We start from the raw sequence: 26,077 nt of genomic DNA, 5'->3' as shown, positions 1-26,077 counted from the left end.
ACATTCCAATTCATGCTGTTTGTGTCTTTGGCTGCAGCAAAACAGCAGCTTAATTTAACTTCTGTCTGCAGGGTCCATTCCAACCCCAATTACTGAAGAAAATAGCCTTACTTACAGATGTTGAATTTAACTTTTCAAATAATTCTTCAAAACTAGAAAGTAAAGGTATGCAAGTAGTTACATTGTTCTCTTCTGCTACTGTATGCTGTGTAATGTGTATCCATTCTTCATTTAAAATAAATTCATCTGCTATTGTGGAAAAATGCTGCTAAATAAAGTTGATCTTGAGGCCATGAGGTTATCTGGATATTGTTTGATGACGTTGCTGTTGTTCTCAGTCTTTATAAATTTTAGGAATTTATTTCTAAAATTGCAGCTTGGAAAAAAACTGCAATATAAAATTAAGCCACTGTCTTTGATTTCTACATTTTAGGTGGTGTTTCTCTAGAAGCAGGAGATGTAATTTTATGGAATAATTGAGGTTTCAGAAAATAAATTTCTGTAGAAACTTACAGAAATATATAATCATATATATTGATGATATATATATATCATCAATATATCATCATATATTTAGGTAGGTGGTTCAGTATGATTCTTTCAAACTTCTTACATAAAAAATATTTTATATAAATTTTATGGTGTTTAATAATAAATCATTTATTTAATAAAAGGCGTCTGGTGCTTTAATATTGTTAAGAAGAATATATTTTATAAGGCAGGGAAATTGTAACCATTCTCCAGTTAGAGTTCCACTGAGGACTCTAACCAGGTTTTTACCCTTCACAGAGAGGCGTGCTGAAAATAAAGTGGATCAATACTGAACAGTGAAGAAAGAGAACAGCCATACAAAGATACAGGGTTAAAGTAGCTTCACAGTGATGTTCAAACATCTCTGAAGATGATGTTAGAGGAACGGACAGAATGAATCATTCACAGACTTTTGGTGTTGGTTGAGCTACTAAATAGCAGTCATGACAGCAAAACCCAAAGTGTCTAGAACAAAAATTAGGTGTAAAACCCTAAAGCATCTAAAATGGCACTAGACATCCATCTGGCAACTGAATCCCACCCAGAGAGCCTACCTTGATATGATAAACAATACCAATGTCAGTTTAGAAAACAGATTTAAGTAGATTTAAAAAATCACATTTAACCTGGAGATCTCTTTTGTTCAAGGCAAAAACCAAGTTCTTGAAATCACGCGTCAGAATGATTATCATTGTCTGAAGAGCTGGAGGAAGTCTGGAAGCTGCAAAACCAAAAAGTGAATTTAACCAGTCATGCAAGACATGCCTGAGGCCTTGATAGCATCCCTTTTCATTGTGATTGCCTAAAAAGGCTCATATTCTGCTAACAGACCTCCTTTTCCTTCGAGAATTCTAAATTATTATCTTATAAGACAGGGAGAAAGCAAAACATGCTCAGAAATTATTGGACAGTTTGGTGGACTAATGCAGTGAAAAATCAAAGCATGCCTAAGAAAGAGGAATTAATCTAGCTGAAAGTTTGAACAGGTATGAAAAGTTCTGCTGCTGGTGGGTTTTTTTGACAAATCTTTTTAATTGTGCTTTTAATTTTTTGTCAATGGCATTTAGAGCACTCACAGGATATCCTACAGCATGGATTTTTTTAAATGGGAATAAATAAACACTGCTTGATTTGATGGAGCAAGGTGATTTTTCAATAAATGTGAAAAAGCAATATAATTAATCTCACAAAATGTCATGCTGGCCTCTTATGCTAAAGCAAGAAAAAGTTTCCTACAGAATATCCTTCTTAGTTGTTATCATCTTCTAATAGATGGTAAATCCCTAGTGAAAAAACCCCACATTTTTACCCAAAAAAGGTACAACCCTCTAGGACAGCATGCAATGTTGAGGTCATCCAGAAGCCAGATGTGAAGGTCTCCTTACATTATCAGTGTTGTAAAAGACTGGGAAAAAATCCTTCTTGGAGAAGATGCATGGGATAGCCAAGAGCAGCTTTAACTGGTGCAGAGGAGTGTCCTTCACTGGATCTGCATGGCTAAGAGAACTCTGTGTGCTTCCAGGAAAAGAGACAAGCCAGTGGATCTTTGGCAGTGGTGATCCAAAATCTGTGGCTTTGAAAACCCCACTGGGGCTTAACTGGTGGCACAGAATTTCACCCTGGGCAAAGTCAGATTTTGTTGACAGAGACACCCTAGCTGGGCAGGTGTGCAATGATGGGAGACGGGGAGAATGGGAGAAAGGGGAGAAGGAAGCAGCAATACATGTGATTGCTGAAGGGATCAATATGATGTAGATGGGAATGGTCTTTTCACCCTTATTGAGACCCTCATGCTTTCCTCATTTCTGTCTGCATTTGACTTTAGGCCTGTGTCTGATATCAGTAGCACGTTTCGCAAAAGATGACCCTGCTCTGCTTTTCTACTCTTCTAAAAAATAAAGAATTAAATGTGAATTTGTATTTTAATGTTATTTGGTTGTTCCAATGCCACTACCAATTTAGATGCAGTACATTGGCTTTTGTCATTTTAATGCAATGCTATTGATGTGTTCATTTCTTGTTGTAATTTACTTAGTATAATGAAAGCAAATCAGGATAGAAAAGCCCAAAAAAATGACTAACAGAAAATAGCCCAAACAAATGACCATTGGAAAATTAGATTCCAATTCTAATGTCTGTATTCATATAAATTCAAATTATTTCACTGAAGCCATTGAGATATATGCCTATGTTTGTTAAATGACCAATGACTGAATGATATTTTGATTTTCATGTGCTTGTCCTCATCCTCATTAAGCCTTTATAATGCCATTTGTGCTTATAATATGTAAGAGAATATTATTCCACTGAAGAAGATATGTCATTACTACCATTTAGTTTTGCAATGAGTGGAGTTTTTTCAGTCCAGAAAATTTCATTTTGACATTTTTTCAGATAGCAAATTAATCAGGTAGAAGATAGAATGGAATTTTAAAAACCCCAAATCAAACATCTGCTAATGTTGTTATTGCCAATTTCTAATTCACCATTGACAAGGGTACGTCTTTCACAGTGGAAGATTTTCTTTTTCAGTTACTGCGTGCTCTGAATGAGCTCAGAATGAAAAGCTGAACATGCATTGTTGACATCCATTCTGAGCAATAGAAATGTTAAAATAGTGGTACTTCTACACTTCTAATCCCCAAATCCACCCCATTGCCTGAACACTGCTCCACTGATAAGCCTGCTGATGCAAAGTGCAAGTGTGATCTTCCTCTCAGTCACAGGGTGACTTGCATCTCAAGGTTTTTAAGGATGTTGTCTGTGCTGTGAAGCAATTCCAAGGCATCACAGGAAAATAAGATGTTGCTTTGACAAAGTGAAGAGATTATTTGGTCTACCTGCTCATTTTTCAAGTTCTCAAATGTATTCGAGAAATAATAGCATCCTCTAAAGCTTGCAGGGCTTTTTTCCCAAGGGATTCTGGAAGTGGCCTCTGTTTCTGTACAGTGACATCATAGACTGACTTGCTTCTAATGGTTTTAGGATCCTGAGCACACACAGGCTCAGGCTCTGTCTCCAAGCCTTTCCTGTCTGCCTGCAAGTACCTCCTCATTTTCAGTCAATCAGTAAGCACTGGTGTTTGGTAGGGTTTCAGCTGCCTTCATCTGGCCTCCACTGTCCCTGTTGTGCCTGAGCTTCTGCCAGGAGCACCCTGTGCTGTGTGCTGGGGAAGGGGCGCAGCACATGCAGCTCTACAGAGGAGCTGTGCTGCTCAGCAGGGACAATCTGAAGTGGAAAGGAAAGCCACAATATTGTTCAAGTTCATAAGGAGCACAAAATAATAGAACAGCTGGAGATATAGGACATTCTAGATGACAGTGGCATTTTGAACACATGCCACAATTATTATTTCTGCCTTTTTGAGCTTACTCAAGCAAGCCTCAGAAGGGACATGGTTAAGAAATTCACTTACACTGGAGTGAGGTGATGCTATGACCATGTCACTCTTCAGCTCCTGCACAGTGCCCCATGTAATCTTCACACAGCTGTTCTGCAGGGCAGGGCTGCAGCAGCAGCAGCACATCTGGTGTCCAGGGACTCAGTGCCAGCTCTGGAGTAAGCAGCTGGTAAGGCAGCATCACCATGTCATTTGTGGAAAGGTTTTTCTCTACAGACGTTTGAGAGATACACACAAATGCTGGACAGTACCAATACATTTAGGCCTAAAAGTTAAAGGGTGCTGTCACTGCTCAGCATCCCTGAAAAGCAGCAGGTTGAGGAAGATACACATGGGCTTTGGTACTAGCTGGTTTAATAAAGCAAGCCCTGTTTGAAATATTTAAGTGTTCAGGCAATATGTACAGGCAATGAAAATATTGGGAAATGCAACAAATAAAGAAAAATGCTGAAAATACTACATTTATTAGTTAATATATTCAGTAAAAATAATAATCAGTTAGCATATTAATTAGCTAAAATTTTACATTTCTTACTAACTACTATGTATTTTTTGTGTTTATTCTAGACAATACTAAATACCAGTCCTTGCACTGCCAAAGCAGTGGGCAGGCAGACCTTGGCAGGACTGTGCTTGGAATGGCAGTGGGAAAGTGGGGCTGCACAGTCCAAGAGGCCTCTGTGAGGAGAGCAGGATCCTGCACAGCCCCATCCCAGGACTGTGTCTGCAGGGAGGGACTTTCCCAGCCTTCATGTGTGGGAATCAGTCATTCCCAGCATCATGTCCCTAAATCCCTGCTCCTCCTGCAGCTGTGCCAGCCCCAGCGTGCCGCCGGGAGCTGACCCTGTGCCAACATGGCACAGAGCCTGTCCCAGGGCTGCAGGAGCTCTCTCATCCCCAGCCCATCTCAAGGAACTCTGCCACTTCAAATTGTTTGATGCAGATGACAACCAGATGCAAACCAAGGGTGGGAGGCTTTTAACATTGCATGCTAAAATTGTACAATTTTTGACTCGTGTGAGCCAGTGCCTGGCCAAAGCCCCAGTGGCACTGCCTGAGGCTGGCATGGGGCTGCAGGGACCTCCACAGTGGCCAGGGGCCAGCACCAACTGGGACTCTCCTCTTGTATCCAAGCAGAACTGAAATACCACATTTCCTCAGAGGATGACATGGCTTCAGGAGCCAATGTCCAGGGTAAAATGGTAATACAGGACTATTTGGAAAAGTTCTGTAAGAAGCATTGCCTGCTTCATGTGTTTAATCCATGAAGAAAGTATCTGTGATTTATTTAAGATTCTAGTCTCTTTTTAATTATGTTTCAATTAGTTTGCTTCATGAGTACTTATAAATAGATTTTCCCTGAAAAATGTAATGACTTAACGTGAGTAATAGGCAATTCGCTGAAAAAAAATTAATGGTGCCTTAAAAGAATAAACTGGTAATGAAATTCTTCTATTAAAATCAGATATGAGGCATGATTTATAGGTATTGCCACCGATGCCAAAAGAATATGCTTTTCCTCTCTCCTGAAACCCTTCAGACTTGTGACATGGTGTCCAAGTGCAAACTTTACAGTTACTGCAAAAGGGAACCAATGGAACCAATGGTAGTTCCAGCTTTTTTATATTTCCAGATAAAAATCTTCTTTCCTTTTTTTTTTTTTTAAGAAGACTATGTGGAATCATAGAATAGTTTGAATTGGAAGGGGCTTTTTTTAAAAGTCATCTAATTCTAACCCCCTGCAATGAAATCAAGATCTTAGTATAATCAGCTGAAATTATACAAATATATGCATATGTTTCCTTCAAGCAAAATCTACAGCTAAGTTAATGGTTTTTTGGGGATGAGAAACATTTTCATAATAGAAAATTGTGAAATAACACTTGTCTTTTTGTAAAAAAAAAAAGGAAGACAAAAGTGTCACAGCTAAAATATATTTTCTGTAGCTGGGGTACGTTGTTTATTCATTTCTAAGTGATAACCTTCATGGTTGTCACTTAGATGGTTTTAGATTCTTCAGAGAACCCACCTGGTACTTAAACTCTCTCTTAAGGTAAATTTTTTAACACTTTTTTTCATCAAGGTTCATACATTCTGGCAACCAAAAGTAGACATAAAAAGCCAAGCCAAAAACCAGAAAACATCCAGCAATTGCTAGAAGCTGACTAAATTGCCTAAGTTACACAGATGTTGTGTGACTGAATTAACTGAACACCACTGAAGTTGAGAACATAGTTTAGCTGAAGAGTTTATTGACAAGATCTTTCTGTGCTGCAGAAAACCTTGCAAGTGCTGGAATTGGTTGAATTGCATGAGGTGCCTTAAACAGAGCACATCTTAGCAGCAGCCTTTACTTTCAAACGTAATCAAGCAGGGGATACCAAGAGGCCTGTATTGGCCTTCAAATTATCTACTTGACTTATTCAAACTTATTTCACATGCTGATTTTCTGGCATGGGCACGTTTAGACCCATATGCTGGAGTGCCTTTGTGATTCTTCACATCATAAACTGCTGCAGATGAACAAAGCACCAAGCCCATTTCAATATACGTTCTGGGATAAATGTGCAAAACATGCATATACAATCCTGTTAGGAACAATCAGCTGCAAATTTTGTCTATGTTCTTCCTGAAAAGGGCCACAGCAGGAGCACTTGGCCTTGTACCATTAGCAAACACCTTTTTCCTTAACTGCCTTTGCTGCACTTTTCTGGTTTGGGATTTTCACAGAAAAGCAGCAGTTCTCTGATGCACACAGTTATTTGGGAGCTTAGCCCTCTGCACAACCACTCTCTGTGACAACTAGAAATAACTGCATTTTCAATGCAGTTTTCAATACAGTCTTTCTTTGTCACTCTGCATGATCACTTAGAATAGCAAAGTTTTGACATTTTTTGTCAAAAACAGAAAAAGCCAAAACATGACTATCACATGTTTAGGATGACTCATCCCTAAATCCATGACTTCCAGTCCCAGCTAGAGCAGAAACTTCCTCCTTCTTTATTCTCTCTCTCCTGTCCTCCTAGAAAAAAGGCAAATAGTACTGTTTTTCCTCTCTTTCTCTCCATCTACCCAATATAAATGACAGTTTCACCAATGGACCACATCTGCACCTGATCAATATTTCCCCAACACAAAAATAGCACTTTGAAAATTCTGAATAAACTAGCATAAAGACAAACGAATAAACAAGTGAAACCAATTATCCTGAAATGCTGCATGGAAAAAATAAGGAGATGGAAATATAATTCAAATGGCAAGAAGAAATGTCTATCTGCTAACTAGTTCAGGGGTTATTTCTTCAAACTCCAAACCTGTATGGGAAAACCCATTCTGTAGCAGCTCCTAAGATGGACATTCAAGGAAAAAGGCTCTTTAGATAACCCCTTCAAGGCAAACTACTTTCTGTCTGATTCTAAAGGCAAAGATTGGCATCAGGGCCTGTCGCTATGCACCCAGGATGACAGGTAAAAATGTGTGGGGAAAAACCCTGTGACAGAAAGGATGGCAGTGGATAGATCTGGGAAAGAAGTTAATGTATTTGCCTCAGCAAAAAACATGTTGGGTGACATAGTCTTGTTGTATCCTCAGCTCAGTTTGCTTGTCATGGGGATGATCTGTGGCTTACTGCAATGAGTAGCTTCCACCTCCCCCAGGGACTGTGGTATAGGCTGTGCAGCACATGGTATGGGGTGCCCCAGGATCAACAGGCGATGCAGTAATATGGCTCAGAAATTAGTGAGAATAAGCAGAATCCAACTCCTAAGGCATCTACAATCCCATTCTTGCTAACTAGAACAGTATAAATGGGATAGAAACTGTGATCAAGCTCCAAATACGTTTTCTGTGAGGGCCAAAGGGAATGATTCTGATAGGAGGGGAAAATATAAAGGATGTTTTTCTGAGGTATTTATTACATTGAAATATACACAGAGAAAACCTAGCCCTAAAGAAGTAGAGGAATTTTTTAAAATTGATTTCAGCATATTTTGTCATCTGGCTAAACTCACTAAACTTCCCAAAATACCCTTTCAGACCCATGGAATTGGCAGTGGGGTGGCTTCAGATTGAAAGACAGTGAAGTTCAACATATTAATTAGGAATCATTTGTCTACATGAGAAAAGAAAAGGGACATAGTATTTCACTTCATTTGCCTCTAAGAGAGATGGGCTGAGCCATGCACTGTAGTTCAGGCCCTGACATTATTCACTGCCCATGCCTGTTCCAGTTGTTGGAGTCCCAATGGCATAACAGACCAATTACTGTCATGTTAGTGGAAAGAGAGATGAAGGCAACACAGAATATTGGATTCCATCACCTTTGTGCTTGTGATGTGTGAAAACAGTTCATTTCTTGCAGAAGTCATGCGGTGTTTTTCCTGCTTGCCCATGGCTGCCACATTCACTTTAAAACACCTGATCTTTCCAAGGCACCATGAGTAGTAAATTCATTAACTGATAATATATTAATGTATTAGTAGGTATTAATGACCACAGAAGAAGCTGTTACTGTCTCAGGTTTTAGCCTGGGATGTGCCCCATGGGATTTTGGCTTCTTTGGCTGAAATGAGCCATTTTGGGTGCTCAGGCTGGTTGGTATGACTAAGCAGGAGGATGAAGGCCCACAAAGAGAGCTTAAGAAACCCAGCATGGAGCATGAGGCCACTGCTCTTCTCCTCTTCCCATCACCACCTCCATGACCCAGCTCAAGGAGTGCAACCTTTATGTAGTATGTGGAACTTGTAGTTGAAATGACAACAGCCTCCAAAGCTGGACAATTAGAAAACTTGCATTTGACAAGGCAGAAAAGTGAACAGGCTTCTCATAAATTCTGCCAATTGCACAGACTGTCTGTCTAAGGAAGACTTTGAAATCCATGCTAGGTTTTCATCCTGAGCAGAACAATGCTTCTTTGCAGCAGGTTCTGGCTCTGGGGCAAAATACATTTATATTTACTGAACACTAAGAAGCATTCAGCTAGCTTAAATGATATGAAAGGGAAAGATGTATTTATGCCCCAAGGTTTTACTTCTCTTAATGTAAGACTTGTATTAAAAACACCCTGCACATTTAGAAACCTGACAGTTGCCTATGTTTTGGCCCAGGGATTCACAGCTTGGGGGTCTGTAATGAGCTGGGGAACAGGAGAAGATATGCAGCAAATCATGCCTTTTTTTTTGATGATCAGCATTTGCACAGAGAGCAAGGAAGGCAGGTTTTTTTATTATTATTATTTTTTCCACAATTTTATCTCCTTGCAATTTCCCAAGGCCCATAAAAATAATGATGAAGAGATCAGCAATCCAGTTACAATGGACTTAGTTTATTTTTTCAGTAAGGGAGCCTCTGGCCCTTTGTATTTTACAAAGTAGAAGAGCAAAAATAGTAAAAAGGCACAGTTAAAAATGAAAAGATGCAAAATAAAATAGAGTTTGTCATTTAACCCCTGGGGTTTATTATACTTAGAGTGATCTTGAACATATATCTTCTCCCATGGCTCTCACTAGTATCCATATAATGGAGAGAAAAAAATAAATTATTCCTGCAACTTTAAAAGTGCCTCAAATTTACATTGGCTTTTGCAAAAATGAGGAGACTAATAACCATCAAACACGTCACCCCCATTTGTCTACTACTACTTCTATGTGAAGAAGCTGTACAGCAGGTGGTAACTTCAGCGAGTCTTTGTTAAGCTTGTTTTATTTACATACAAATTAATGGTTTCTTTTCTTCTCTATTATTCTTTTGTCACTATCTGTCCTCAGATTTGGCAAGTGGAAAAATACAAATGGTATTGCACTGCAGATATTGCTACCATAAATGAAGCCTGCTGTGAACTCCAACTTCTTATTCCAGATCAGACATGGAAAAGTTAATTAGATCTGTTCTCCCTTCCCTGTAACAGTGCTTGTCTGTCTGCAGACAGACAAGTGAAGGATGATGCATGTCCAGATATTTTAGTGGAACACCTGAAATCAAGAACAGAAATTATATTAAGGGCAAATATTAAGCAAAGATAAAAGTGTAAAAAATATTTTCTCTTTAGAGGGACTGAGCCTGTCACTTCTGAATGTGAAAATGTTAACTTGCTCTAGTAATTTGTGCCCTTCTTTTTGGACTGATGTGCAAGCTACATACTTATTCAGAGTTCTCTCTACAAGGAAATAAGATCTACTGCTGAGCTGATATCAAAACCTGAACTAATAAGGCTCACAATGTGTCTAACCATCCTGTACAATTACTTGGGGTTTGGTAGCCTTAAAAAGCCACAGAAAGAGAAAAAAAATACAGAATGGAAGAATTCTTACTATCATGTACAGTAATGTTCAGAAAGTTTCATTCCCTCCTCCTAGGCCAGGTCACCTCTGGTATGGATTTGTCTGATGACTAAAGGGCTGTTACCATTATGTTGTCCCAAGGATTGTTCCCAGTTTGGAATTTCAGTGTCTTCATGGGTCATCAGATATGATTTTGGTGGATGTGCATCCTTTGTATCAAGGCTACATCTTTTGCCTCTCTGCACCTCTCTGAATGTTTCACCCTCTTTCCCTCTTTGCAATCTATTCCATTTGAAAGTTTTAGGACAAAATTTAGCTCTCATTGGAATATGCATAGATGAAAATCACAAGAAAGTACTTTTTTATGGCAGCAATAGAACACAAATGCAGAAAAATGCTCCAGCATGAGATTACTGTTGTTTCATTTCTCACATTCCCATTGAGCTCTCTAACAATTGCTTGGAACAACAATTTGTTTTAACAGCTTCCTTGTTGCTGTTTTAACATTTTCACCTCTAATATTTGAGTATTAAAAATTCTCTCACAATTTTAGTTTATCACAGCTTTTTGAGCTCTCTCTCAATCTTGCTATTTTATCTGTTATAGATATATATTGAAATTACAGGTTTCCATGTCAACAAGGTTTCTCTCTTTCCATCCAGCAAGTGAGCTCTTCTTGAAAGCTGGCCAGCTGGCTTTGGGTTTTTACCTTGGCCTGAGTTTGTGGTGAAAGTAGAAAGCTTGTATTCCTTTTTAACTGTTTGTGTGGAGGTTGGCTGCATTGTAATGAGTGTGGGCAAATTACCTTATATTAAATATCTGTAATAAGCTGAGGACAAAAGCAGCATCTTTCAGCCTTGGCTGTCCTTGGCTTCAAGAGTGTATTTTGTGTACCAGTGTAGTAGAGAAAAGAGGAGCAATCTCACACTCAAGAGTGTGTGTGGGGAGCTGTAACTATGACTAGATTCTTCATAAAAAGTGAGATGCATATAGAGAGACGGTTCAACAAATCTGTCCTCCCTGGTTTATGTAATTCTAAAATTTTTGAACCATCTGTCCCATAAGAAATGTTCTCCATTTCAGAAACAAATCTTTAAAAATACCAACAGAGTGGTGGAATAAAAAGAAAAATACACTCAGAAACATTTCTTAGGCTATTTTCCCGAGTTTGGCAGTTCTTGAAAGGAATCTGCTTCCAGTCAGTGTCAGATCAGGGATTTCCGGTCAGAACAGTATTTGTTCTATTCGCACCCAAATGGTTTATTAAGATAGAAAGGTGGCTGGCAAGTTGGAGACCAAGGCTAAGGCTGGTCAGAGCTGGGGCCAAGGTGGTTTGGTGGTGCTGCAGATCATGCTGGGGATCCTCTTTGGCACCAGAGGTCATCTCCAGCTCCCACTGACCATGAAGTAGGAGGAGCACATGGACACCAGAACCCAGTGGGAAGGGCAGTGGCCTAGGAGGGAAAGTGTGGGGGGTCAACCCCTAGCAATGTGAAGGGTGACACTCAAGGAAAAAAAACCAAACAAACTTTTAATAATTCTGCAGTCTTTTGATTTGATTGTGTTATATTTATAAAATGCAATCTCTGTCTCTCACACCACCTATATGTATGTAGTTCTTGACACAGGTATTGCCAACTATCCAAGTGAAGGCAGTGAAAGTATGGGGCTTTCAAAAGTATGCCTCCTTCTCTGGAGCATGCTCAGGGAGAAATGTTTTCATTCTTGCCTAAAGGAATAAAGAGAGTTAGTAGATTAGTGCTCATAAATGCAGGATGAAGCCTATGAATAAACTCTATGCCAATGCATTTGTATGAACAACTAATGTAGTTGCAAGCAAAATACATCACAAATTAGAAGCGCAGGGCTTACAAGGATATTTATTCATAAATGTAAATAGCGGTAGAAAAAAAATGAAATCTTTCACAAACACAACTGAGGAAGTGAAAAGATACAAGTAATTTAAACAAGCATCAAAGGCTTGAATTTCTGAGGAGCTGGTGCTAATGAAGAAACAATTGTCTTCACAGAGCAGCCATGCTAATGAACTGTGCTTTACAGATGATAATGAAGTATTTTTTATGAATGCCTAATAAAGACAAAACTGGTGAGACAATGAATAATAATGGAAACTGAAAATCTCTTAGAAATTAAAGGAATTGTGAACAAATATGCTTATGCTGTACTGAGAGCAATAACTTATGTTCTCTTTGCATTTTCAAAAGCAAGAAATATAAAGTCCTAATTCTCTACAGTATTTAAAAATAAATTTAAAGCAGAGCAGCAGATTAAATTTGGGTGTTAGCAGGCAGAATGGCTTGGTATCCATGGAGAGTAACATATATCCATAGATAACCAAATGCAAGGTCTGATATGAATGAGCATGATGTATGGCTGCTATACTGGTCTGTATGGAAAACCAGTGGGTAAATACACTGTGCTGTATGGCTGGAACTGGGCAGGTCTGCCCCAAAAGTTTGGTAATCACAACTGCTGCAGATAGATGCTGCAGACAAGGGTAGGAAATGGTTTGAAACTCCCTAAATACAACATGGTGTTTCTAGTCAAGAGCTCTGAACCACGCATTAAAATAGCATGCGCTGAACATAGGAAGAATCACAGAGATTCCTGCTCACAGACTGTGGATTTTATGGTCAAAAGCTGTGGGTATAGGAAATATTAAAACTACCTAGGTGATATTTTAAAATTTGTTAAGATTAAAGTCTTTTGCAGTGCATTTAAAGATATTTTGTCAGCATCTGTAAGCATGGGAGCAGTTACCTGGCATTTTTTCCCAGAGTGACATTCAGCTGTATACTTAATCTCCATGCACTCTTAGGGCTTCCTACTTTCAAACTTCTGGTAAAAATATTGTTCCTTACATCAATGTTGGTTCCAAGCGCTCCTCAAAAGTAAAATAAAGCTCCTCAAATCAAAAACCTCACAGAACACGAGGCCAGAGACCTGCTGAGCTACCGCCAGGTGTCAGAGTCTGCCAGTGCTGGTTTCACAACAGCTGCCACAGCTGGAAATAAGGCGGGGGGGAAAAGGGGAGGGAAGTGGGAGTGGTGGAGGGTTCGGGGTGGAGGGAGCTGATGGATGAGAGGGAGCTTGTTTGCAGTCTTTTCTGCTGTTTTCTAGACACAGCTGTAGCATAAATACTGAGGTATTCAATATTCTTCCTTAAACACTGAAACCTCTTACATGGGAATAACCTTATATGAATTATTATGGCTATCAAAGTAAAAACAAAAATGTGTCTACCAGTTAAATGTAAAAAAAAAAAAAATCTCATGTTAATGTGGAATTTAAAATGTCTTTACTGGGAGGCCACTAAGCTTTTTTCTCTTGGTGCTGAATCATAATATTTTTCTCAAAATATTATTAACTAAATTTCTCAAAATATTATTATTAATAAATTTAGTTAATAATATTTCTCAAAATATTATTAACTAAATTTCTGTTAGTTTCTGGATTTGTTTTCCCCTATCATCTTGCAACATGGTTTGGAAAGTTCATTTGCTCACAGATTTTACTCATCTATTGATATGTGTAAAAAAATAAAAATAATCTTCTACCTCTTCTTCCTATAAACCCCTTTTCGGCAGAGGAGAGCAGAAAATGGGCTCATTCTCTGGGCCCATTTATATTTTCTCCAGCACAGCATTTATCCTGTGCTGAGGAATGTAGGACTCAGCCTGTGAGCAGGGCTGTTGCAGCAGCAGGGTCCCAAATTTCTCCTTCTCCTCTTGAGATGTAGGTACTTCTGCTGGTTTAGAAGGAGAAATTTGTTCCAGCCAGAGGATGTCATGCTCACAAGAGAAGGATGAGGCGCTAAAAGAGCACTTCTTTCCAGAACATGTTTGCATGTTCTCATACAGCTGTAGGGATTCCTGTTGGCCACAGGTGCTACCAGCTTTGAGCATGTGGTCAGCTGCAGGAGCACACTTAGAACCCACCAGGCCCAGGCCCAAATGTCTTATTAAAGATGAGAAACTTTAAACACCTTCTGAATCAGCTGTTTATGTTCTTTGCTGTACTGGCATTGCAGGTTTTGGTGTCTCCAGGAGTAAGTGTTTTAACTTTTATTTCTGCATCTGATCTAGGCCATTTGTGGGTGTTGTTTAAGTGATCATCATGGAAATGTTGTCATCTAGGAAATAATGTAAACCTTTTTCTCCTGTATTTAGGTATAGCTTCTTTATGCAGACAATGAGGGTATCAAACATGTCGACAGCATATTGACTGTTACTCTAAAATCAATATATACCCTTTGTCACATCACTGAAATATTTGTTTATCCTACATGTTGCTCTCAGCCATTTATGCTTTAAATTTTTCCCCAAAAAATGTGAATATCATTCTGACCTTCTTCTCAGCCTTCCAGTTGGATGAGCAGCCACCCATTGTGTTCTCTGTCAAAATCATATTGGATTGCGACTGTGTGTGGGGGGGGGGGTGTTCACTTTAATCTAATGAAAGCATCCTATTAGATACTCACTTTTCAGTCTGAGGGTAGCCTGGAAATGAATAGATGAGACTAATGGAATTCTAATGGCCTGTGAAAATGAACCTTCTATTGTGGTGTTTTAAGTTCTAAGTATGTTCTCTTGCTTCTCTTGCTGTCTGAATGCAGAATATGGGCACAGTGCTTCAACATGTGTTTTTGTTTTCTCAGTATGTATTATGCAGGTGCCTTTAGTCAAACTGCATTCATTTAAGTTGGTAAGCAAATAAACAGAAATATATTTAAGGCACATATTTACACTCAGAAGAGTTTTTATGGCAGTTGGGAGACTAGTAGAAATCAATACTATAATTGCTAGTAACCTGTGTGTGTTCATGCTTAGGATGAGTAGACAGTACTTGGCATATGCTCACTATATGCCCAAAAAGGAATACATGTGACATTTTAGATGTTGACAGCTTAAAAAATAGAGCAAGCTAGCCAAGAATTATAGTGTGACTTCAGTTATTTAATTTATTGACTGCCTTGTCTAATGCCAAACTAAAGTAGTAAAGCACTTAGCTGAAGTGAGACAGATGGTCAGTGAATCAACATTTCTGTGGAGAGTGGTGCTTTTATCCATTTTTTCAGTTCTCTTAGTTTTTTTAGCACAGTATTGATCCAAACATTGTATTTTGTATCAATTTACATCACCCGATACGTGATCAGGATAAGAACAAATGTAATCTTTCTCCAAGAAAGATGCAATTTTAATAAGCCTTCTAGAGAAAACAGATACGGCAATTTTCATGGAAAAATAGAGGTCAACCCACAGTTAAATACATATTTAAATCCCTTAAATGCATTAATCTGCATACACATTTCTGCTACATTACCTTTAAAAACATTTTGTTCCTTGTTGCTTAGGAAGATACCAGTGATCCATAATGCAGAACCTCCTGTTTTGAGTTCCACTGTACTCAACAGTACTAAACAGGGTGCTGCTAGCCCTGTTTGACAATTTTTCAAAAACAAAGTGGTTTAGAGGTTAGAGATCTTTTTTCATCATCACAATGAAACATTTATATTTTTGTGCATCAGCAGCTTCTAAGATGGAAAATGTTACAACTATATTTTTGTGACCAAGTTTACTGCTCAGGCGAGTCTTAGTCTCTGCCTTTTCCTGCTCTGGTTCTAATGTGTAGAGAAGATCAAATGGGGTTTTTTAATTGTCCTCCACATGCTGTGTCTGTGCTCTGGGGCAGTAAAATGGGAGTTCTGGATGCCTATGGCAGCTGGTGGGAGTGCACCTGCACCAATGGCTCCCCTCGGCCATGCCTGGAACGGGCGTTCCTCAGAGGGCACAGGCCCAGTCGTGGTCTCTGAGAGCAGCCAAGGTGCAGCACACCATGATATTTATGCAGTGGGTTTGACTGCAATTTTTATCTTATCTCTCTTCTCTATAGGCATGACAGTTCCCAGTGTGGGCTGGTCTATGAGGCAGCCCAGGCAGGGATCTTCAGTGACTTCAGTTTTCTCCCCCAACTTCCATTTTCTTACATAATACATGCAGCATTCTCAGTTTTTATTTGTTTTACTTGCTCCATATTTTCTTTTTTGCAAATTATTTTTGATCAGAAAAGTGAAAAAGGGATGCTAGAGTACAGCATGGTACTTGCAGTGAACTACAGTTCACCCCCAGGGTTTTCACTGGGATGTAAGGAGAGTGGAATTGAATTATATGGCACTGAAGGTGGTCAAGTTATGTCCACACCATTGTGTGCTTAACTGTTTCCATTTGGTATAGTCTTATTCCATTAAAAAAAAAATAAATCCCAACTTTTTAAAGAATAAGCAACTCTCCTTTACTCTGGATTTTTGACAGAATATCAAAGCTATTCTAGAATACAGGTCTTTTGCTTTCAAGATATCCTAAATATTGAACCTCTTCACTAAAATACCAAAAGTTGCAGGAAAGGTAAGATATTCTTAAAGAATCTTGGAAATAGATGTTTATGAGCAGTTCTTGCAGGTGGTAAGAATTTATGTGGGTTAAGTGTTGATTTGACAATTTCATGGAAGTTAAATCCTTTGGGGTTTCCTAAATGCACACAAAGTACAAACCTTGTGAAGTTCATGAGTTGCAAACGACTGGAAAAGATCTTCAAGTCTTCTGCTTTTGCCTAGACACCCATTTCTGACTTTAGATTGATTCAGTATGTTTGCTCCTATGTGCTAGCACTAAGAACTATCTGTAGAACCACTCCAAGACAGAGGCAAGACTTTAGCCCACAGCATGAAGTACAGTGTCCTAAACCATCACTAGGGAGTGTGCTAGGAAGCAGTTTCATTTACTCAGAATTTATTTGTGTTGGAAGAGATTTTAAAGGTCATCTAATTACATGTAAGGACACCTTCCCTGAGACTAGCTTGCTCAAATCCCCATCCAGCTTGGCCTTGAACATGTCCAGAGATGGGACATCTACACCTTCTTTGGGCATCCTGCTCCAGTTCCTCATCACATTCACAATAGAGAATTTCTTTTTTATGCCTAATCTGAACCTGCCCTTTTTCTATTTAAAATCATATATGATTTTAAACTGATGAAGAGTCTATCCCACTCTTTCTCATAGGTTCCCTTTAAGTGCTGAAAGGCTTTAAAATTATGTTTTAAGGATTTGCTGGAGCCATTTCTTCTCTGGGCTGAGCAACCCGAATCTCTCAGCCTGTCCTCACACAGGAGAGGTGCTCCACCCCTCTGATCTGCTTTGTGACCCTCCTCTGAACTACCTCCAGCAGGACAACATCCTTGTGCTGAGCACCCCATAGCGGACACAGAACTCCAGGTGGGGTCTCAGAAGGGCAGAGTAAAGGGACAGAATCCCCTCCCTCAACCTCCTGCCCACACTGCTTTTGATGCAGCCCAGGACATGGTTGGCTTTCTGGGCTGCAACACATTGATGGGTCATGCTGAGCTTCCCATCAATCAACTCCTAAGACTTTCTCCTCGGGGCTGCTCCCAATCATTGAGTCCCTTATATCAGTTATATCAGTTTGTACTGATACTGTGGACTGGCACCACCAAGGTGTCAGACCTTGCCCTCAGCCTTGTTGGACTCTATGAGGTTCACCCAGGTCTGCTTCTCGAGCCTGTCAAGATCCCTCTGGATGGCATCCTGTCCCTCTGTTATCAATGACACCCCTCAGTTTGGTGTCATCCACAAAGTTGCTGAGTGTCCACTCAATCCCATGGTCCACATTCCTGACAAAGAGGTTAAATAATACTGGTCCCAATAAGAGCCCCTGAGGGACACTGCTCACCAGTGGTCTCCACACATGGCCATGGTAAGCCAAGGGCTGGCACTCTGTGTCTAGGACCTCCCACCAACTCCTTATCCACTGGGTGGCCCACCTGTCAATTCCATCTCCATTTTAGAGACTGTGCAGGACAGTATCAAACGCTTTGCACAAGTCCAGGTTTCCAGGCACTGTGTGGTTTGGCTCAGAATTGAGAAGTTGCTGTATTTGATGGTGGTGGTGGTGTTCAAAACACACACTAAAAAGGAAAAAAGGACCCCTGAAAACTCTTGCTCAAATCCAAACCCAGCAGTGGTCTGCTTAAGTAAAACAATTTTATACATTTCCAAATTAAGGCATTTTTGTGTAAAACTAACATTTCTCTCTGTGCTGAGTTTCAGAAAACATGGACTAACAGATTCTGGTTGTGTAACTTAACAAGCTATCAAAAGCAACTCTTCTAAGTGTAAGAGGGATGAAATAGTGCTAGAACTGTTGTTTATGCAACAGACGTGTCTCTGCTTTGACTAAAGTTTCCTGAATTGAAACTCGAGTAAAACAACAGCAGTTATTTTAAAATGACTGTACTGTAGAAAGAGTTTCCTGAGAAACAATCCCAATTGCACGCACAAAGTAATGGCAACAAAAATTTCTTCCACCTTATCCTAAATAATAAGTTGTTTTCCTTTGCTTTCTTCCCTAAAAGAAAAAAAGGGATTATTCAAGATTTTTTTTCTTTCACTAATATCCATTATTAGCATTTAGATAGTTCATTTTTTCTGGCAATTTTTCTTTGCTTATAATTTTTCACAGTAGGAAATTTTTTTGAGATTCAGAAAGCATTTGATTATCATGTTCCTCCTCTGGCCAACAGATGGGACTCTTACCTCTGATATCCCTTTGCTCTTTGATCTAATTGCATAGATAATAATGCAAAAACCATTCTTGAAATCTGAAACATGAGAGATATGTTTCATCTCTGAAAAATGTATCAACAAGGGACCCTGCAGTCGCTGACATCTCAATATGTCCGATATGCTGGAGATAGCAGAACTTGAGATTAGAGCAGGTTCATCTTTCAGACAAAATGTTTCATTTACAAATTAAAAATCGCGTATTGTCTGGAGGTTTTTTCCTCTCAGGAAGGATGAATATTGTAAGAGACAAGTAGAATAATAAATAAAAACCAAACCACCAAACAGGTCAAGTTAATTAGGGGAGTTAGTCATGACTGTGTTCCTGTTGCTTTTTACTCTCAGACACAAGACTGACACACAAATTCTTAAAGCATATTAGGAGCTGGCCTGCATTGGAATAGCATAACTGGATTTTGTTGGAAAGCACTGCTTTGGGTGACAGATAGTTCCAAGGTGAAATGGGTCATGGAAATAGCTCTTTCCTCTTATTTCTGATGAAATGTAGGTGGGTTTCAGCCTAATTGAAAATAGAACAGTTCCCATGGTAGACCTAAGGACTCCTGTGTTCCAGCTTTTCTGGCTCAGAAGTTATTGGTAGAAATACTCCAAATATCAGTGACATTTGGAGTCAGCATCCTAAACTTGATGGCAGGGAGTCTGGGACCTCTTTGTGGCTACTATGATGTGTAGATAGTTCTTTTGCAGAAAGTCAGGGAGCTGAATGCCTGGAAGACCTACTGCAGTTAACACTGTTCAGAGATTGGCCCTCCAGATTTAATTTCCATTGTTTTTCCTTCTTTCAGTAAAATGCTTTGATTAACTTGTCTTTTTAGGTTTTGGAATAGAAAAGAGAAGATGAAGTCCCAAAGCAGATCTGCAGCGTCCCACAGTGGAATGCATTTTTTTATAGCCCTTAAGATGGGTGTGAAATGGTGACAGTTTTATCTTCAAGGGTGTGTTGCTGTCTGCTGCCCTTGTTGCAGCATTGTCCCTGCACATTTCCTTTTACAGAGTTCCCATGTGTTTGGTTTCCCTATGGATTGTGCCTTGTGCCTGTTGCCTGAGCACCCTGGGGGATGCTCAGCAATGGCCTGGAAAACACAAATGTGAGCATATGCAGAGTTTGTGTGCAGCAAACACACAGCAGTGCCCTGAGGGCATTTGCCCAGAATTGATCACATGAACAAGGATGATGCCATAGGCCCCATCTGATGGTGCTGACATGTGAGATGGCCATCAGTCAGATTAAGCAGCAACCAGGGAATTGTGCATGACTTTTGACACAAAGGAGTCACCCAGAAGAGATGTGAAAGGCATGTAAAAGAGTTGTGGCAGAGCTGGGTTTGACACAGCCAGCAGCTTTCCCACCATGACCACCACCTCTGCCCAGGCCAGGCAGAGCATCGTTCCTGAGGGCACTGCAGGTGCCTGTGTCCAGTTGGACATGACATCAGCACTCTGGACAATGCATATCTGCAGGATACAAGCCTGAAAATATGGAGTGCTGGCATTTATGTATTTATTAGCAGTTCATTATGTGCTGAAAATTGTGGATATTACTGATGTCATCCCGATTTTACAGGAGACTGTCAGGAGGCTTTGCCTCAGTGTGTGCCTGGCTGGACCTTGGGCTTTGAACGCCCACAGGCAGCTGGAGAGCAGTAGCTGCCCTCCTGGAGTGTGTTTCAGCTCTCATTTCACCCAGATGGAATCAGTTTCAGACAGAAAGAACTCAGCACTCCAAAACCATTCCCAAAGCAAGGAAAACAGGCAAATGGAAGGATGCTGACTCACCCAGCACAATGCTAGGGCAGTGTGCCCTCAGCTGAGCACGATCTGTTCCCATCACATGGATGTCTTGCCACCAGGTCAGAAGCACAAATGAGCTTCAGCAGAAGGGCATTGAAAACCCCAGTGCTGAGCTGCCTGAAAGCAGTAGAGGTTTTCAGGTGGCGTGTCTGACTCTCACACCCATGTTTTGCTAGCAAAATGAATAATGATGTCATGTTTTCATTCTGTTCTGTAATAAAAATCCCAAATAAACTCGATTGGTATTCTAATTTATTAGAATTTTATCTATTGTTTTTTAAGCTAAAACCAGCCCTATTTTTAATTGCAGATAATTCAAGTCTCAAAAGGTGGGGAGGAGAATGTCTTGGCTACAAAACAAGGCAATCCGTTACTGAGCCGTTGTCACTACTGTAGCCCCCTCCAAAATTCTTTTTAATTTTTTTTGTTGTGATAATAAGGTATTTCAAATCATCCTATCTTTGTGCAATAAATGAGCTATTGCAGTTCTACACTACAGGCAAACCTGTCAGCTAGAAAAATGAAATATTTCTATTTTTTTGGGGTTTACTGTCTCAAGAGACTTTCCTTTGAAGCAAGCAAACTCCACCACCTGCAAGCTAACTGTCAGGGTGCCATTAGTCAAAGAGCTTTTGGCAAGTTGTGCAGCATCCTTCTCAAAGCACATGAAAAGGAGTGGAGGTTGATCATCTACTGGTTAAAAAAAGGGAAATAGGGGAAGGGAGAAATAGGAGAAGGGAGAAGGGAATTTCTTGATCATGTTGAAGTTCTGCGAACAAGATGTGTCATTCTCTTTAACAAGGACTTTCATTTGTCCCCAGGCTGTCAGCAGGCTGGCCAGACTGCTGAGTCAGGTCAAATGTCATCTCAAATGATCAGAAGTTGTGTTTGTTCACACTCTCTGTTCTCGGTTTCCCTTTGCAATGCTCTGTAACTGTTGTTTGCACAAAACTTTGCTTGGGATTTGCTTTAGTGAGCAAATGTGAAAGTGTATGTTCTTTACAGGACAGCTCAATGTCCAGCACATAAGTGCTGCACAGCAGTAAATTAGAATAGAATAAACACAGCATGTTTAGGTAGCATACCCGTCTCTGTTGTCCCTGTTAGGTAGCACGTGTATCTCTGTTGTGGAGGAAATGTGCTTCCAGCTCACAGAAATACCTCCTCTTGTCACATTTTGTCTAAATTATTTCATTCATTTTTGAACCAAGCCAACAAGGTTACAGAATACTGAGTTTTCCTGAATCTTTAGGTTGTTGTTGAATATTTCTCTTGTGTCCTAAGTGATGGATTTGTTTCTCACCTCCTACTTGCCTCCCCTGCATTCCCCAAAACATGATGAAATTTATGACCTGAACATTTAGAAAGATGAAGGGAAATATCTCCTTATGCTTGACATGATTGACCTCTATCTTCAGCAGCAGAAGAGAACATTACTTCAAGCACTACAGGTGTACTTTGAAAAGAGCAGAACTATTTAAATGCCTCGTAGCTTCACAGACAAGTTCAATTTATTGAGAGTAGTCTGTCGTTATACTTTTAAATGCTACATGGATGTATTGGAAGACAAGAAGCAATAGAGTTTCCTCTAGAGAGAGAACTGTCCAACATATCAGTGATTTTTCCATTATACTTTCTCCAAAGTATAATTGTCAGCGCTGATAGCTTGAAGCTCAGTTTATTGAAAGAATAATCTGAGAAGTAAGGAAAACCAGTTGTGCTTTTCATGACAACTTGAAACCATAATGAGATGCTTCTGACCTATGATGCACCTGTGTGTGCCTTTTCTGGCCTCCATGCCTGAGAATGATGAGTCAGAGCCTCATTAAACTACTTAGGGTCTGTGGCTGTTTGCATGAGGGGTTACTTCTGTACTGTAGCTGTGATGAGGGCTGGAGTCTGGCAGTCCAGAATTCAGGCAGGCTGCACTGCTTACCATACTCTTGATTCTCTGTGCCCTTTGCCTCCCTCCAAGGGGTCCACAATAATCCCTGGTGTGCAGAATGTGAGGACATTTTACAGTGTTTTTTGTTCCTCGGGAAATGTGAGTGCTAGGTCAAATGATGCTTTCAGCTCCCTCTGGCTAGATATATTGATTTAAGTGTAGTCCATTAATATAATAATTATGAATTCATGACCCAGTGTTTTGCTCTCCTGTACAGAACAGTTACTGTTTCATAATGGCTTTTGTTGTTTTCCAAGCACACTTAAAACCCTCTGCACTATCTACTAGAATGGATGACCTTCTTTGGCTCTGAGGTCAGGTAAATTATATAACCAAACATTTCTACCCCAATTCTCTAAAAATGATAAGAGCTGCATCAACCAAGCAATGACAACAGAAATGCCAAACACACTAAGGAGCCAGGACACAAAACTGAAGCTGATCGGTTTCATCCAGGATAGCAAAAACTTTGTCAACTTATTTTTGGGGGCTAGAAGAGATTGCTCTTTCATCATGCTCTGGTGGTGCGGTACGCAAGGATGTGCTTCTAAGAGAATGACCAAATTTGGTAGAAAAAGAGGGCTGAATTGCCCACCTCTGCTGGCCACAATAGCTGGTGATAAGATATGCAAGAAAGGGGAAACTGAAAAAGATGAAAGCATCTTTTCTGAAGATTAGTCCACTGGGGGCAGACTGTTAAATATGTCTGTAGGGATTTGGTCTTGACCAAGAGAAGGCCACCCATTCTCCCAGTTTCCCTCATCTTTAGCAACCTAGAGGGACGGAGAAGCAGATGGACTTCTGCTTGCCCTGGCAGCCAGCAGGGAGGAGCACCAGCAGGTGGAGGCCACCGTGTATGGCTGAGCCTCCTCTGCAGCTGGTAGATCCAGCACTGGGAGGCCCTTGTGAAGCAGGATAGCAACGGAGTACTTTGCTTGCCACACTTGCAGCCCCAGAGGGAAAGGTGTGATGAAGAGTACAGGGTAGGAATCAGACTTGGTGTTTTTCTCCATGCAGAAAACAGTAGCCAAAGTGGTTTACAAAACCAGCCAGCCAGCTTCTCTTCTGACAGTGGAAATAGAAGATCACTTAACCTGCAGCCAACTGTGCCTGATGTGTGCCCAGCGTGCACTACACCTGTATTGCTGCGCCCTAAAGGGTCACTGGAATGAAGGTGAGACTCAGAAACACTAATAATTTTCACAGACAAGTGAAGTAACAAGAAATTACTCTGTCTGCAATGCAGAAATTTTTTTCTCTTTTTTTTTTTTCACTTGTTCAAAAAGCCAGCAGTATGAAATTACTTTGGAAGAACGTGTTGTTATCTGTTCTACACAGCTGTAGCTTAAAGGAGAGAAAACCCCCTGAAAACTCCCTGAAAACTCCCAGATTTCAAAACTGGCAGTCCATGATATGGTGGAGGAACCCATTGCAGAAGATGCACATTCTGGTGTGGGTCTCTACCCTGACCTCATGAAAAATCTTTTCACAGCAAGTGAATCCAAGAACTGCCAACAGTTTCACTGAGCTGGACTAGAAAGGACTGTCTGTATCACAATAGCTGCTATGCAAATTTCTTACATTGATAAGTGTCAGGTCTTTGGAATGGAAAGAATTGATTGCTTTTCCAAGAGAGGGGAACAGAACAGCTTTACATTTTCACATTTTTGAGACAGAGAAAAAGATGTGGTCCTTTCCACTTTCCAAAACATAGTTTAATTAGCAAATTTCTTGCACTTTTATTTTCCATTCATTAGACTAACTCTTAGAGAAACGCCTATTAGTTCTTGGTGCTATAAAAACATACAATAAGGGTGAGTATCTGCCAGACATTGGTCTAAAGATGAACACAGACAAAAAGTAGGACATAATATCTTCAGTTATAGTTGGGTACCAAGGCACAGAACAGCTAAGTCATTTACTCAGGTCATGATTGGTATGGATTAATGTTTTTTGATCTGGTTCAATTCTTAGTCCAGCACTTTATACATATACATAGTATGTACAAATTGAAAAAAAAATACTCTTTTTAGATTAATTTAGTATGATGAACAAGTGAGATTTAATTGCAAGATTTGGGACCAGAAGTATCATTATTGCCAGATCTTTTTTTTTTCTATTGGCATTTTGTAATGGGACATAGTCCTGAGCAGTCATACATTTGTCAGACATTATCATAAAAGCTGCTGTTGTGATTAGCACAGATCTCCTTAAAGCAAGAAAAAGTATTTCAACCACTGCTATTCTTTTCTAGGAAGCAGAACATTATAATGAATGTGTCTGTCTTATCCTCCTGTGAAAAATCAGTATTATATAAACCAGGGACATATAAAATTTAAAAAAAGTAGTGCTTTTTTTTAAAAAAGTAATTATTACTTAGGTGGATTTTCAAAAGCATCTTACTAAGGCAAAATAAAATTAAAATAGCCAAAGGTATTTGAATATTCAAAACCAGTGTTCACAGTCTCTTCTGAGTTATATAAGAAAGCACACTAAGAGAAGGAAAGCACAGTTTATCTGAGAAAACATCTTTTCTCTTTGCCATTTTTCCTCCTACTTTTTTCTTCTTTCCAATGCCTTTTTCAGTACTACCTCTGATACTGAGTTGAATGCTGACGAGTCAATACTTGAAATAAATATATATGACCAAGATGAAATACTTGAAATTTGTCACCACCTCTGACTTTCCTGGATGGAAGCTGAGAAGTTTAGCAAGGTCTGTGGTTTTTTTGGTGAATTATAAAAAAATCAAAGTCTCACTGAATGGCAGCACCACCTTCAGGTGTATCAGCCCCAGTTTCATAACATCAGCAAACTTGATGAGGGTACATCTATCTGTCTCTCTTGTGTTAAAATTTGTCTTGTCTCGCAAGTTAAAAATAAAACCACCAAATCAGAAAAAAAAAGTGTCTCTGAAATCATGACTTTGGCAGTGGAGCCAGAAGCAGGTGAAATACCTTAAATGAGTTCCAACTTATTTAATATCTCACTTTTTCTTTACTTCTATGTTAGACAATGAAATAAATTAAGAATATGTGAGTGCAGACATAAACTTGTTTTCATGCATGGCTCATTAAATAACTGAGGTCTGCCATAATAAAGAAAAAAATAATTGTGTGTTCCTCCAGGCTCCTTTCAATTATGTACATAATCAAGTTAGCAAGAAGGGAATCCAAGTTTAAAGGCTCTGAACTGGCTACTCACATTCATGAGGCGGATTTGGGAGGTATAACAGATCATTTCATGTTTTGTTTCAATGGTCAGGAAGAGTTAACCAGATGAAAGGAAGATGTAAGATAGAGGGAGCCATTAAATAGATGAATATATTTCAACAACTAAAAGAGCAGTTGAAGTGGGATGCAAAAGTCTGTCAGATGGCTAACAGAAGGCAAGAGAAAAAAGGAAGAGTTGTTCAGTGTCTCTCCTGCAAAGAGAAGAGGATCAGATGAAGCA

Source organism: Zonotrichia albicollis, chromosome 1 (assembly GCF_047830755.1).
Source record: "Zonotrichia albicollis isolate bZonAlb1 chromosome 1, bZonAlb1.hap1, whole genome shotgun sequence".
Classification (NCBI taxonomy): domain Eukaryota; kingdom Metazoa; phylum Chordata; class Aves; order Passeriformes; family Passerellidae; genus Zonotrichia; species Zonotrichia albicollis.
Note: the sequence above shows the minus strand (reverse complement) of the source record.